Genomic DNA, 15,800 nt, shown 5'->3' with positions numbered 1-15,800 from the left:
GACAGCATCAAGACCGGAAATTGACCGGATTGAATGGACTGGAACCCTCGGTGCGCGAGTCTGACTCGCACTTAGACGGTTTTTTAAACCACGTTTCTTTTAAGCGCACTACGGATAAACCCCTCTTAAACTTGCGAACAACAGTTTTCCAGTTTTCACTTTTACGGTGTAAAAGATAATTGAATTTTCATAAAAGCCCCGCTCCAGTTATTAGTTCTCATCGCCTCCGCGTTGGATGTAAACAGCGTTTTAATAAAGTTAATAGATCAGCCGAGCAGGTTATTATCCTTGCGAAAAATGGAGACGAGCTATGAAATCTACAATTTCTAGAAAACCACAGGCACAGATATTATAGTTTCTAGAATGTGTCTGGAGAATTTCATATACTTTTGTTCCTTAATACATAGATATGTATACTGTATGTCCGTTATGTGTGTGAACTGTATGTGTACTGTTCAAACACATAATCCTCCTTTCTTCCTTCGCCGCAGTCGGGTAAAAATTAAATAAAACTATAATGAACGAACCAATCCTATTTTAATAATCTTCAATTTTCAATTCAATTTCATCAAAATCAGTTAAATGGATGGGCTGTGAAAAGCTATCAGACCGACAGACACACTTTCACTTTATAATATTTGATTTATTTGTACAGAAACGAAGAATGTAAAAGTGGACAGGAATTAGGGAAGCTCTTATATAAGAGATCTTTACTAGTGACCCTTGGCAGTGCGAGAGTTTGTTGAGGGAGTAGAATAGGCACAAAAATAACATAGGAAGTATTCATGTTATTTATCTAATATGGATACCTATATTACATTTGCATTTGCGTACGTCATTCTAAAAGAGAGTGGAAACTTGTAATATTCACTATGACGATCACAGTGATCGGAAATTTTCAACATTTTCACTGTTGGTTCATCCATTTCACCAGACTCTTTGAAACCGGATAGTTCTTCCATCTCCACAGGACGTACAGTGGTCACAACATCATATATTCCCAAGTCGGGCACTGATGCACATTTATTTTTTAAATTCGCGAATGATTTTCTATCATTTTTTTGATAAACAACCTCATTACGTATTTCTAATTTTTGGAAGTTTTCTAAATTGACTTTTCGATCCTTGTTGTTAAGTATGGCATCACAGAGAGCCGCCATTTTGTCAGGGGGTATAATAGCTATTTGATCTGGAATTTTATTTTTGACTCTATCAGTGTAACTCTTATTTTGGTCAGATTCACTTTCAGTATTAGCTTGTGGTGTACCGCATAGATTTCTTTGTGAATCACCAACGTTTTCAACGCTGCATGCACGTAATTTTTCAAACTTATTTATGAATTGTATTTTCGGTAAGTGAAATGAGCTCGTTTTAGGGTGTTGTGCATCAGGAATAGAAACTCGCAATCTATATGAATTGTTACTTTTGTATCTCTTACATAGAAGAAGATAAAGTAAACATATCAAAATAAGAATCAACACTAAGATTAATATTCCCATGATGTAGATGGCGTATACAGGCACGTAATATTGCTCCATCTTTTTGTATTGTCACCTGAAATTTAAATAAAAAATTTAAAAACATTATTATGTGTAAATAGCTGAAAATATACGTCACTAGTTTATACTTATGATTTCGTGCGCGTGGATTTCTTAAATTTCAAACCCCTATTTTACGCCTTTAGGGGTTGAATTTTCAAAAATCCTTTCTTAGTGGATGTCTACATCATAATAACTATCTGCTTGCTAAATTTCAGATCGGTCCGTCCAGTAGTTTGAGCTGTGCGTTGGTAGATCAGTCAGTCAGTCAGTCTGTCAGCTTTTCCCTTTATATATACAGATATAAGTACTCTATCCAGCCCGTGCCATACATTCAGTTTGATATAAATCAATCACTGATTAGAGCACAAAATAATATGATCATAGTTCAATAATTTTATTCTAACTCGTATTCTTGTTAAATTCTTACTTAGTACTGAGTACAAAGATCTTTATAGGTATTAAATTATAAAGTGTTAAAAAAGTAATTTTTAACTGAAAAGCTTACGAGAATGTTAATATTATCAAATAAATAAGATTGATTTTTCGAAACGAGCTAAACAAATAATTGCACATGAGTCGCGTACGTCACGAAAGTTATTTTTATGAAGAACACAAGAATACAGAAGAAGTATTACCTACCCAAACAACCAATAAATACAGTTTCGAAGAACCAAATATTATCAAACACTTCACTTTTATGATATCTACATACATAAAAAAATATGTTAATTTATTTGCACAATGCACGGAAAATGTCCAACTAAAATTCAAGTATGTTCGTCTTCTATACGATGCTAAATGACAATACATTCATTGGATTTTATTTTACGTCACGATGTTAATAACAAGTGATAAAATGTTTATAATAACTGTTTTCCTTCCGTACTTGTGATACTGGATTGGCGGAATTACAAATTATGACAGTAATTTAATGCCGGAAAATAATGTTAGAAATTATAATTCGGGGAGAATATGTACTGTTTCGACGAATAGGTTAGGTGCACGATATTATAATATCTATCTATAAAAGGAAACTGAAACTTGAAAGGAAAAGGACTGAAGATGGTGATAATATGTGTAGTCTTTTTCCTTCTAGCATCTACAGCTCAAACTGGTGTAATTAGAAACTTGGAATTAGGTAGGTACTACGTAGTTGTTTTAAATAAAATAAACCCCCACTAAAAAAGGATTTTCGGTGTGGCACTACTGAAAGCCATAAAGCAAAATAAGAAGAAGAAAGGATTTTCAGAAATTACACGAGCATCGCCAAAGTGGGTCAGCTAGTTTTAATTATAGGTAGTAGATATTTAAAAGTTTGTATCTTTACTTGTTTGTCTGCAAATCACACAAAAACCACTAAACAGATTGATGTATCTATCCATCCATCCATCAGCCTGTTTGCGTCCACTGCTGGACATAGGCCTTTCCAAGAGCGCGCCACCAAACACGGTCCTCCGCCTTCCTCATCCAACCGCTCCCCACCACCTTCTTCAGGTCATCGGTCCAGCGGGCGGGGGGTCGTCCTACACTGCGCTTACCGGTACGCGGTCTCCACTCCAGAACACGTCTGCCCCATCGGCCATCGGTTCTGCGACAGACATGGCCTGCCCATTGCCACTTCAGCGCGCTAATCCTTTGAGCTATGTCGGTTGCTTTTGTTCTTCTGCGAATTTCCTCGTTCCGGATTTTATCCCTGAGAGTGATACCCAACATAGCTCGCTCCATAGCACGCTGAGCGACTTTTAGTTTGTGGACGAGGCCAACTGTCAGTGTCCACGTTTTGATGTATCTATCCATGGAATATTACCAAAAAATTATTTTCTTGCGGTCAAATGTAGCCAGTCTTTCAAAATGTAGTAAGTAGTTTCCACAGTTGAAGACTAGCCGAAATACTTAGTCGACGGAATGACAACATGTGAGTAAGTGAAACTAAGTAACAAAAGTATTTAATAAGCATCATTACTGATTCATTTAGCTGTGGAAAGGTTACAAACAATACTTATATTATATGTTTTTTATGACAGTATTGTGGTATAAGGTTGCACTTGACGACAATCATGTCTAGTAAGGAGACCTATGTAAGTTGGAGCGAGTCTATTCACTCTTGCCTTGAAGGTAGGTACTTAAGTTATACGTGACAGAAAACACAGTCAGAATATAGACGAACCTATTTTTCTTTTTTTTTTAAGAATATTAGCCATGTTAAATGACTAATATTCCCCTTTTCTCTCCAATTAAGCGTCAGGCTTGTGCTAGGAGTAGGTAGACAATAGTGCAACGGGCGGGGTTTGAACCGTCGACCTTTCGGTTTTCAGTCCACTCCTATACACACACCCACAAAATCTTAAAAACAAAAATCCGTAGACTGTAAACTGTAAAGTAATACAATTTTAATTTCAGCCATTAATAGTGTACTCGTACTGGGACTTTTTAAGCGCGAGCGCGTATTGGAGTAATGGAGGCTTTTGGCAATTTTATTACACCTATAAAATATGAATATTAAATTCGAATAAACCAATACAAAAGTCAAAAGTCAAATGGAAATAAATCTAATATACTTATATTGAAAACTAGCTTATGCTAGACTACACAAATTTCAAACCCCTATTTCACCCCCTTAGGGGCTGAATTTTCAAAAAATCCTTTCTTAGCGGATGCCTACGTCATAATGGCTATCTACATGCCAAATTTCAGCCCGATCCGTCTCATTGTCAGCCTGGAATAACAGACATTATCAGATCATAAACAAAAATAAGAGCATCTATTTACGCTACTATTTGAGGAATTACGCAATTACGCATTCCGCCAACGCCATTCCGCTGTGTTTATTTTCAATTAGGGCTGTCACCTTAATATGAAGAATCTAGTCTAAATCTAAATATATATATAAAGAAAAGGTGACTGGCTGACTGATTTATCAACGCAAAGCTCAAACTACTAGACAGATCAGGCTCAAATTTAGCATGCAGATAGCTATTATGATGTAGGCATCCGATAAAAAAGGATTTTTGAAAATTCAACCCTTAAGGGCTTGAAATAGGGATTTGAAATTTGAGTAGTCCACGCGGACGAAGTCGCGAGCATAAGCTAGTTTCAGTATAAATTCATTGCCAGTCTGGAATAACAGACATTATCAGATCATAAACAAAAATAAGAGCATCTATTTACGCTACTATTTGAAGAATTACGCAATTACGCATTCCGCCAACGGCATTCTGCTGTATTTTGTATTTTTGGAATTAGGGCTGTCACCTAAATATTATGAAGAATCTAGTTCTTCATATAGATGGACGTGAGTTTTGCGTGGATTTAGGTTTCTTCAAATATCCCGTGGGAACTCTTTATTTTTCGGAGAAAAAAGCCTATATCTATTACTCTCCAGCCTTCCTAGCATGAGCAGGAGAAAAAAAATCCCCCGATTATATCCACTGATCCATACTAATATTATTAATGCGAAAGTTTGTGTCTGTCTGTCTGCTAGCTTTTCACAGCCCATCATTTCAACCGATTTTGATGAAATTGGATACAAAGTTAGCTCACATCCCGGGGAACGACATAAGCTACTTTTATCCCGGAAAATTAAAGAGTTCTCAGGGGACTTTGGAAATCCTAAAGCCACGCGGATGAAGTCGCGTGAAGAAGGGATAAAATCTACTTATGTTTAGGTTGTGTTTGGATTATTTTTGTGCTATGTATGGATAATGTTTGGGTTGTGTTTTGGTTATCATATTTACACAACCCAAACGCAACCCAAACATAACAAGTAGGTAAAGGAAAACATCCGGAATTCGACGTCTTTCCACCATTATTACCACTGTGGATAATATAATAGCCACCCGTGCGCATATGCTCGGAGAGTGAATAAAACTGTAGGAGGTATAAAGATTTTACCTTTCCCCGGGGAGGAAATGTCTCAGCCCATGCTAACCCAGCTGGTCTTTGATTATATTCATGCCAAAAAATTACTTCGATCAGTTGCTCCGTTGCGGCGTGATTAAATAAATAAATAATATCTCTGGCTAAAAAATTAACTGCAATATTATTATAGAAAGTGCCATCCCTATTCTTGGTATGAAAAATTTCATTCATGCATAAAAATGTTTAAGAAATGGATATTATGGGCGGAGATAAATGCGATTACGTTGGTTATAATATACATTTTACTTTTATGCGATACTAACTGATGCCCGCGACTTCGTAAGCGTGGATTTAGGTTATTAAAAATCCTGTGGGAACTCTTCAATTTTCCGGGATAAAAAGTAGCCTATGTCCTTCCCCGGGATGCAAGCTATCTCGGTACCAAATTTCGTCAAAATCGGTTGAACGGTTGAGCCGTGAAAAGCTAGCAGACAGACAAACAGACACACTTTCGCATTTATAATATTAGTATGGATAATAATAATGTTGCTGTTTCGGTAAACTGGGCATTTTTAATAAAAATTATGACTGCATAATTTTTGGTGAATCCATTAGTCGGATTTAAATTATTTTATGCATATAAAATGTTTATTTCAATTAAGAGGCAGGTACTTTATTGCTGCAGCAAAGTACTTTTGTAATGAATACAACATGATTGTTAAAGCTTTTAACTTTTCAATACAGTTTTACCAACACCTTTTACATTGTATATCATCATCATCACTATCAACAAATTGACGTCCAATAGATATCTATAGGAGTTTCTACTACGGTTTTGCGCTTAATCCAGCGGCGACTCGCGACCCTAGTGGGTGGTCTTCCAACGTTGCGCTTTCCGATGCGAGGTCCCTATTCAAGCACCTTAGGACCTCAACGTCTATTCCTTTTTCGTAGTATGTACCCTGGTCATTACCTCTTCAGCTTTGCAATCCGTTTATAAGTTACGTCGGTTACTCTGGTTCTTCAACGGATCGCCTCAGTTCTGATTTGGTCTCGTATGGAGAAACTCCAATCAAATAGAGAATCGCCCGTCTTTTCCGAAAATACAATTGTGGCTTATTTGCAGCCGTTAATTTATAAGCAATAAAATCTATTTTAAGTTATATGGAATTTATTTTAAATCAGCAAAAGAAATTAAAACGTCACAATGGTAGTTACGCCTTTATTCATAGCATGCGACGATGTGTGTGGCCACGTGGTGGCCACCTTCACCCATGTGGAGTGAATAGATATATTTTATTAACCTTCGAAATAGCGTTGTACTGTCCCCGCTTTGCACATACATACTAGAATCATTGAATGGATGTGAATAAATATGATGCTATGATAAAATAAAATATTCAGCTCAGTCAATAGAATTTTATTCATAACTATTCAAATAAAATCCCCGTGTATTTTTATTTACACCTCTTGTCAGCACTTTTTTTAACTTTTCAGCCACTAAAATTCAAAGTAGCAAAAATCTGCGTTTTCGATTTCCGGCCGATTCAATACAGGTTAGAGATCCTTTTCTATACGCGGCCCATACGACCTTTTACGACGAACTCACACTGGAATCATGAGTGAAAAACTTCAGTAGTTCTGAAGCGTCGGGCAAACCGCGTCGCTTACCTACACGTTTCTCCGAGGAGTTTTCTGCGATTTGTTTATTTTTCTGGAAAAAAGCAACTATACCACATACCACAATTTCTTTCCTTCTTATATATATTATATTATTCTCTGAGGTATAACACCGCCAACTTCCCAACAGCAAATTCTTACGACTATGGTCGAGATTCCGACTCTGCATCAGTAAAGCGTCGAAGTATTTTCGATAGGTAAAGTCTATTTGAATTTAGCTATTTTAGCATTTTTGTTGAACTATGGAACGCTAATTGCGAGCAATAAAAATTTCAAAGAGTTCGCCGGATTTCCATATGTCAGATTATATTTAGCAAGGTGTATTTTAGGATTAGTCATACAACAAGCTGGAATGTATGTAAAGAAATAAAATACTCCCGCAATAAAACCGGCCTTTCGCGCCTAGTAAACATTGAACACATTCGATTTTTTTCTCGATGTATCTTCATAATTTTGCTTTGATATAACTACTCAGACCGATGCAACTATTCTATTGAAGGAAACTGGTCACAACAATCAATTCTACTTTCTAGTTGGCGAATAGTTTGATCGAGTGATCAATAATTCGAAGTTTTTTTTAATCTTTATTTTTAGCCGGGGCTTTCTCAATTCGCGGTTATGTCGCCCTCGTAAACAAATCAACTTATATTCAAATTTAATCACTAATTAAAGTCTATTTATATAAATTGTACCGTTTGCTTAAATTAAAGTGTGCCTATTATATGTGCACATTAAATTTTTGTATGTAATACATCGTAGCGGTGATATCCGAGAAGTACTCCTAATCTAATCTCTAACTTTTGGGAGTTCCTCGTATATATATTTTCAGCAATCACTTCCTTTAACGATGAAGGAAAATTGATCTCGTGATCGTGACCAAACCTCATGTAGGACGTTTCCCTTTCAGCCCAATCCATCCAGTATTTTGAGCTGAGTTACTGAGAAATGTTTACATATAATTTAATCATGAAGCATATAATTTAAGCAATGTCTTTAAGCTTTTTAATCTCGGTAATTTGCATAATGAAATACAATGTAGTTAATCTAATAAAGGCGAATGAGTCTAATGAAAAATTACTTAGAAGAAAAAAGCTCTATGCAAAAGCTTTTAATTTATAACAAAAAGAAAAAGCTGAAGATATTTTCTTAGATCAGCCTTTTACGTAGTCCTAGGAATGACGATTTTATTTATTTTACATCCCATTACAATTTCAAACAAATACCTACCTATTAAATTAAATTAATTGAATAGGTATCAACTTAAGTATTAAATTCCTATGGCCAGCATGACACAAAAATATTCTGCTAGAGACTGGCCCACTAAAAATAATCTGTTTTATTTCAAAAATTTTAACGTAGCTTGTCCATACCAACCAACTTATGATGTAGGTACGAATTTATTTATGATCCAATATGTCGCTGAGTGATTGATCAACCCATCGCAGGCTTACTACTGACCACGAGTACTTCTCAGAATGAGAAATGTTAGCCCATAGTCCACCACGCTGGCCAAGGTTGGATTGGCAGACTTCACTCACCTTTGAGAACATTATGGAAAACTCTCAGGCATGCAGGTTTCGTCACGATGTTTTCCTTCACCGTTAAAGCAAGTGATATTTAATTAATTAAAACGCACATAACTCCGAAAAGTTAGAGGTGCGTGCCCGGGATCGAATGGATAGATACCACAATTAAATTGATGGTTTTTATGTCCCGGTATATCGACCCAATTGCACGGGTAGCACTGCAGTCCCGTCGTCACCACGAACCATGCGCTAAGGTCTGGACTCTGGAAGTTGGAACGCACTTCCGGCGTCCGTGTTTCCAGCCACGTATGAGTAACTTAGGTACCTTCAAGGCAAGAGTAAATAGGCATCGTCAAGGTCAGCGCGGTCCAACTTAGACCTCATCATTGCTTTCTTTAAAGCATGATTGTCGTCAAGCGCAAGCCTATCATGCGATAAAAAAAACTTAACGAGAATGGATTGAGCTGACAACTGTGTTTACCGGCTTTTACGTTCGAGTGTCGGCTAATTGATTGCTGACTCATGCCCATGGTCGATGTAATCCGTACCCTTATATAAATGCGAAAGTGTGTTTGTTTGTTGGTTTGTTGGTTTGTTGGTTTGTCCTTCAATCACGTCGCAACGGTGCAACGGATTGACGTGATTTTTTGCATGGGTATAGATAAAGACCTGGAGAGTGACATAGGCTACTTTTTATCCCGGAAAATCAAAGAGTTCCCACGGGATTTTTAAAAAACTAATTCCACGCGGACGAAGTCGCGGGCGTCAGCTAGTTTTATTATATCTAATGTTATAACGCTATCGAACCTTATTTTTTCGCTCTATTATTAGCCTTTTTTCACTAAATGATGCTCACGACAACGTCCCGCAGATTTAGATTTTTAAAATTACATAGGATGAAATAGTAGTCTTTGTCCATCTCCTCTACTATAAGCTAGTTTGCAAGGCTGCAAATTAGGTTAGTTGGTAGTAGGTACCAAACAGACGATGCCCACAACTTCATGCATGTGGATTTATATATTTTCCTAATCCCGTGGGAACTCTTTCCGGCATAAAAAGTCCTTCCCCGAGATGCAAACTATTTCTATACTAAATTTCGCCAAAATCGGTTAAATGTATGGGCCGTGAAAAGCTGACAATAGAAATAAACATTTAATTTTCTAAAATTAGTAAGTATGGGTTTGTTTTGTGCTTTGTAATAATGTTTTGTATGGTAATTAGCTGTGGTAGCCTAGTGGTTAGGACGTTCACCTTCCAATCGGAGGTCGGGGGTTCGATCCCGGGCACGCACCTCTAACTTTTCGGAGTTGTGTGCGTTTTTAACTAATTAAAATATCATTTGCTTTAACGGTGAAAAAAAACATCGTGAGGAAACCTGCATGCCTGAGACTTGAGAGTTCTCCATAATATTCTCAAAGGTGTGTGAAGTCTGCCAATCCGCATTTGGCCAGCGTGGTAGACTATGGCCAAAACCCTTCTCACTCTGAGATGACACCCGTTCTCTGTAGTGAGCCGGCGATGGGTTGATCATGACGATGATGGTAATTTTTATAGTAAAGAATTGATCTGTCTAAGCTTTTTACTTATTCTTTTTATACACTATTCACAGAACTGTAATTTAGATGTACCCTAGCCTACAATATTGTATTCCGCTGTAAACCTGCGGAACCGAGAAATTGCTCAATTATTGGAGATCGCAATGGAGCGAGAAAATAAAAAAGCGATTATTTTTATTTACATATTTATTGGTTGTCGTTAAATCTGTATCTAACAATTGAGTTGGAATAATTTTTAAAGTAAAATATACTTGCTTACCTATACCTATATAGCATTTTTTTTTAATTCTGCTTTCTTTTTAAGGGTTCCGTACCCGAAGGTTGCCGACACTGTCCGTCCGTCCATACGTCTGTCAGCGGACTTTATTACGTGAACTTTAACTTTTAAGAGAATGTGTATTTCTATTGCCGCTATATCAACAAATAATTAAAATTTTAAAATTTAAAATAAATGCCATTTCTTGTACGATGATACGGAACCCTTTCGTGTGCGAGTCCAACTTGCACTTGACCGGGGTTTTTTTTAAATTTTTTATCTACTGAGGTAGGTACTCATTGTCACTTTTTATTTGATATAAGTACGCAAATTCATCTATTTCTGTCTGATTCTTACTATAATATGTTCCTACTGATACAGTAGTATTATTATTTTAATAATCTAAATATTTAAAAGAAAAAGGTGACTTACTGACTGACTGACTGATCTATCAACGCACAGCTCAAACTATAACTGGACGGATCGGGCTGAAATTTGGCATGCAGATAGCCATTATGACGTAGGCATCCGCTAAGAAAGGATTTTTGAAAATTCAACCCCTAAGGGGGTGAAATAGGGGTTTGAAATTTGTGTAGTCCACGCGAACGAAGTCGCGAGCATAAGCTAGTGGTCCATAAGTGCATGCACCCTTGAAGATCTGACTAATATACTATACTCAGACTTACTCCGACTTTACTTAGACATTTATTGCATGGGTATATGGGCTAAGATCAAGTTTATGTCTAGTTTTACGACGTCATTAACACTAGTCCTTGGTCTCATGCGGTTTACGCTCTTTATACAAGTGCTAGTAGGCATGAGCCGTCTTCGCACGGGTGGCTTAACTTTTACTCGACAACCCCTAAAAAGGAGTAGGTAGGTATAATGTTTCAGGGCTCATGTATTATGTGAGCTTATTTATTGTACCATAACTTGCCTACATGCCTGAATAGATTTGGATGTATGGGGTATCGTTAGAATCCTTAGATCATCCCGAGTGACAGTACTTTTTTAAAATTCAATATAGCGGCTGTATTTTAGGGCTCCGTACCTTAAAAGGAAAAACGGAACCCTTACAGGATCACTTTGTTGTCTGTCTGTTTGTCTGTCAAGAAACCTATAGGGTACCTACTTCCCGTTGCCGTGAAATTTGGCAAGTATATAATTTGGTAAGTTTGGTCTTATAGCACATCTAAGAGGAAAAATCCGAAAACCGTGAATTTGTGGTTACATCACAAAAAAAATGTGTATACGAACAAATAAAATTAGTATTTTCTACATTCAATGTACCTACCTAAGATTAATATACTAAGTGGGGTATCATATGAAAAGGCTTTATTTGTAAATTCAAAACAGATTTTTATGCATTATAGTTTTTGATTTACCGAGCCAAATGTCGACTCGATGACTCGCACTTGGCCGGTTTCTTGAGAAATGCGACATGAAGTTAACTATTAATCAACTCTTATTAAGGTTAAGGTAATGTTATTCTTCTTGCTTCCCAGTCACGTATTTTAATGGTGATAAATTAATAACGGAGGTGCGTCGAAGCAAATACTGCGTACGAACTATTAGCATACTAATGTACCTATTTATCCATCTTCTGATAATATAATAGTTATTAAGAATTCATTGTCATGCTTATAATTTATTAGTCTAGCGCGTAGACTCGTACCTAAATCAGAATGAATAAAATAGCGGGCCTTGACACTAACCTTGTCCAACCCCGAGGTCTCCTAGGTACCCTCGGTATAATATAGGACATAACTCTATACTTAAACTAGCTTATCCCCGCAACTTCATCCGCGTGGACTACACAAATTTTAAACCCCTATTTCACCCCCTTAGGGGTTGAATTTTCAAAAACTCCTTTCATGCGGACTGACTGATCTATCAACGCACAGCTCAAACTACTAAACGGATCGGGCTGAAATTTGGTATGCAGGTAGCTATTATGATCCATATTATGACATCCGCTAAGAAAGAATTTTTGAAAATTCAATAAGGGGATGAAATAGGGGTTTGAAATTTGAGTAGTCCACGCGAATGAAGTCGCGAGCATAAGCTAGACTATTAAAACAATAAACGAGAATAAAATAAATATAAAAGATCCAAAAATACTCATTACAGACTTCTGTTTGAGAAAATTCGACCAAATTACTTTCAGGTTTACGTAAGTATTGTAAATATTAGCTTTACGTTAACCTAGAAGACGTGATGTTATTTTCAATTGGGTAGGTATTTAACTACATCAAAAATAAATTATTTCTCACTGATTATTAAATAGAGGGTCTTCCGAAAGACGTAAAATTCACGCCCTTTGTTACTTTTAAGTGTAGAAAGTTTAACCCTAAGTTGGACTACTGTAATGTCTTTCTTTATACTATGCTATTATTATAGAATATCTTTGCAACACGAACCACATTTACGGAAATCCAAAATCCAACGATCGGAATTCTAACAATGTGATTATCACATACATAGTGTAACCAAAACGCTGGCAAAAACGAAGACATGAGATAGACTGATATGATACCACAAAAAAACGCGAAATAAAATTTAAAAAAATCCTATAATTTTGTAAAAGTTTACGATATATTGCAAATAAAACATCTGACTGACGCTAGAGGTCAACGAACGTTGCGTAAGTAGACCATTCGGAGTCAATACTGCATCGTAAGCGGGGCATTGACCCGAGTTTTGCACGCTATGCATTGCGGGTTTGAAAAATACTAAATCACTAAAATTACAAAATGTAGCAAATGGTTTAGATTGTGTTTAGGTAGTGTAATAATAACGCTAAATTTTTACTAGAGTTCTGGTTACACCCTGTGTAGCCACATACAATCACACTCCTATTGTTATGTTCCACTGTTGAACCTATCGTCTATTTGTAGTAGGCATTGAGAGTGCGAGATCATTGTTCAGCTCATCAATCACCCTCTATACACTCATATTTCCTTTATCCTGTTATCCCCTAACAGCTATGGGCATGTCTATTTGTTAGCCGTTATTATGGGGTTATTCAAGGGGCGGGCCAACAAATTCCTAAAAGGCCGGCAACGCATCGGCGGTTCCTCTGGTGCTGCAAATGTTCATGGGCGGCGGTAATCACTTAACATCAGGTGAGCCGCCTGCACGTTTGCTCGCTATCTCTATTTTTAAAAAAATCTTGACACACTTCTTTCATTTTAATACCTCAATAACTCAATGAGCGGACTGAATTCCGAAAGGTCGGCGGTTCAAACCCCACCCGTTGCACTGTTGTCGTACCTACTCCTAGCACAAAGTTTACGCTTAGTTGGAGGGAAAAGGGGAATATCAGTCATGACTAGCATGGCTAATATTCTTTATAAAAAAATACAACAATTTGTTACAATCCATTCTTCCATACTAATATTATATATGCAAAAGTGTGTCTGTCTGCTTGTGACTGTCTGCTTTTCACGGCCCATGCAACCGATTTTGACAATATTTGGTACATAGATAGCTTGCATCCCGGGGAAGGACATAGGACACTTTTTCACATCCCGGAAAGTCAAACAGTTCCCCCGGGGTTTTTTGAAAACCTAAATCCACGCGAACGAAGTCGCGGGCATCATCTAGTTTAGTCGTTTCTAATGTAATTTTATAGCGAAAAAACTTTGAGCATACTTTAAACTATTGCATCAAAAACCCATGACTTTTTTCTATGAACACACCACACAAACACTCAGGCTGAGATCTATAGAGCGCACTTTGACTTTGCTCAGACTTAAGATTGAGTTAAAACGAGACAGATTTATGCGAGTGATATATACATCTGTCTCGTTTTAACTCTGTCTTAGTCTCAGATCTACAGATCCCAGATGTGCACACAACCGTGCCTTGTAATGCAAGCGAATTCGATCATTGAGGTGCTAAACGAGTTTTGGCCTTTGACTGTACCTACCTAGCTGCGTATCTTTACAAACTTCTTGAGATCTATCTTAAAGTGCTGCACACAGCACATAGTATAGTAATATAAAGCGCTTCCATTAATAGTATAAGTAGTAAAATTTGATAAGCTAAGCAATCAATCAAATCCATCCCCGACATGCATTTCTCTTATTAGCAAATAATAATGCAATCTGCATAACCTTTCTTAAGAACCTATTCAAGTTTGACTCTGAAGTCACTAAAGATAAAGACTGAAATACAACACGTATTCATGTAGTAAACTGAAACCATTGGTGCATTAAATTTTGAAACTCATCCATTACAATGAGTAAGCGACAGTGAATAGACGCATCATACCCAATCGGAGACTGCACAAAACATTTGCATATTCTGTTGAACTAAGCTGTGAATAGCTTTGAATGAATAGCATCGATTCGAGACTGATTACATACCTTTTGATTAAAGGGCTTATTACACCTACCTGAAATAGGACATCCTAGGTATGACGTAGGAATGTGTAATCGTATTTAAGCAAGTTAGGATCCTAAAAAGTATTCTAGCTAGGAAAAAAGTAAGGTTGCTAACGTACTTAATCATTCAGCAATATAGGTAGGAAAGGATTAAGGAAGGTGTAATAGCATAAAGGTCTGTACGCACCTGAGCTGCGCTGCACTGCAGGGCGCGTCACTTCAGGCCGCTGCTGGTCGGTACCTATCGCAGTACAACTGCAGTAAGCGGCAGCTCGCGTCACTTGCGCGTCACTTCTATACCCGTTCGCGTATGAGCAACAAGGTCGTAAGATGAGCGACAGTGAAGAGGGGATGCGAAATTTCTAGTCTGGTCTGGTGAAGACTTCGGCCGTCGCTAGTTACCATTAGTTACCGTTAGTCGCTAGGTACGATACCGTGTAGAAACCAAAGGGGCATGGCTTTAATAAAAACTGCCATATCCCTTCCAGGTTAGCCCGCTTCCATCTTAGACAGCATCATCACTTACGCCAGGTGAGATTGCAGTCAAGGGCTAACTTGTGTATTAAAAAAATAAAAAAAATTAAGGAACCGGAAGAATTAAGTGCGAGTCAGGCTCGCGCAACGAGGGTTCCGTTCTACAGTCGTATTTTTTCGACATTTTGCACGATATTTCAAAAACTATGATGCATTAACATATAGGTATAAAAATCTGTTTTAGAATGCACAGGTGAAGACCTTTCAATTTATATAGTTATCTTACTTCGAAAATTGAAAATACTAATTATTTGTTCATGACCACAATTTAATTTTTTTTTGTGTGATGTAACCACAAATTCACGGTTTTCAGATTTTCCCCGAATGTCTGCTATGAGACCCACCTACCTACCAAATTTCATGATTCTAGGTCAACGGGAAGTACCCTGTAGTTTTCTTGACAGACCAACAGACAGACAGACAACAAAGTGATCCTATAAGGGTTTCGTTTTCCTTTTGAG

The 15,800-nt window shown here is 37.2% G+C and overlaps 1 protein-coding gene across 5 annotated transcripts in view; it reads right to left on the bottom strand.

Moving 5' to 3' along the window:
- LOC117991310 (neuropeptide CCHamide-2 receptor-like) overlaps positions 1 to 15,800 on the bottom strand; it is a 63,845-nt gene that overhangs the window by 26,752 nt on the left and 21,293 nt on the right. Inside the window, exon 1 of one of the 5 annotated variants that reach the window (XM_069504954.1) lies at positions 14,993 to 15,099. The exons of the other annotated variants lie outside the window; for them this stretch is intronic. The gene's annotated coding sequence lies outside the window, so the exon portion shown is untranslated. Of the gene's footprint in view, positions 1 to 14,992; positions 15,100 to 15,800 lie in introns of those variants that run through there. 5 annotated transcript variants of the gene reach the window in all.

The sequence above is a fragment of the Maniola hyperantus genome, chromosome 19 (genome assembly GCF_902806685.2).
Source record: "Maniola hyperantus chromosome 19, iAphHyp1.2, whole genome shotgun sequence".
In the NCBI taxonomy this organism is placed as follows: Eukaryota; Metazoa; Arthropoda; class Insecta; order Lepidoptera; family Nymphalidae; genus Maniola; species Maniola hyperantus.
Note: the sequence above shows the minus strand (reverse complement) of the source record. Positions and strands in the feature narration are given on the sequence as shown.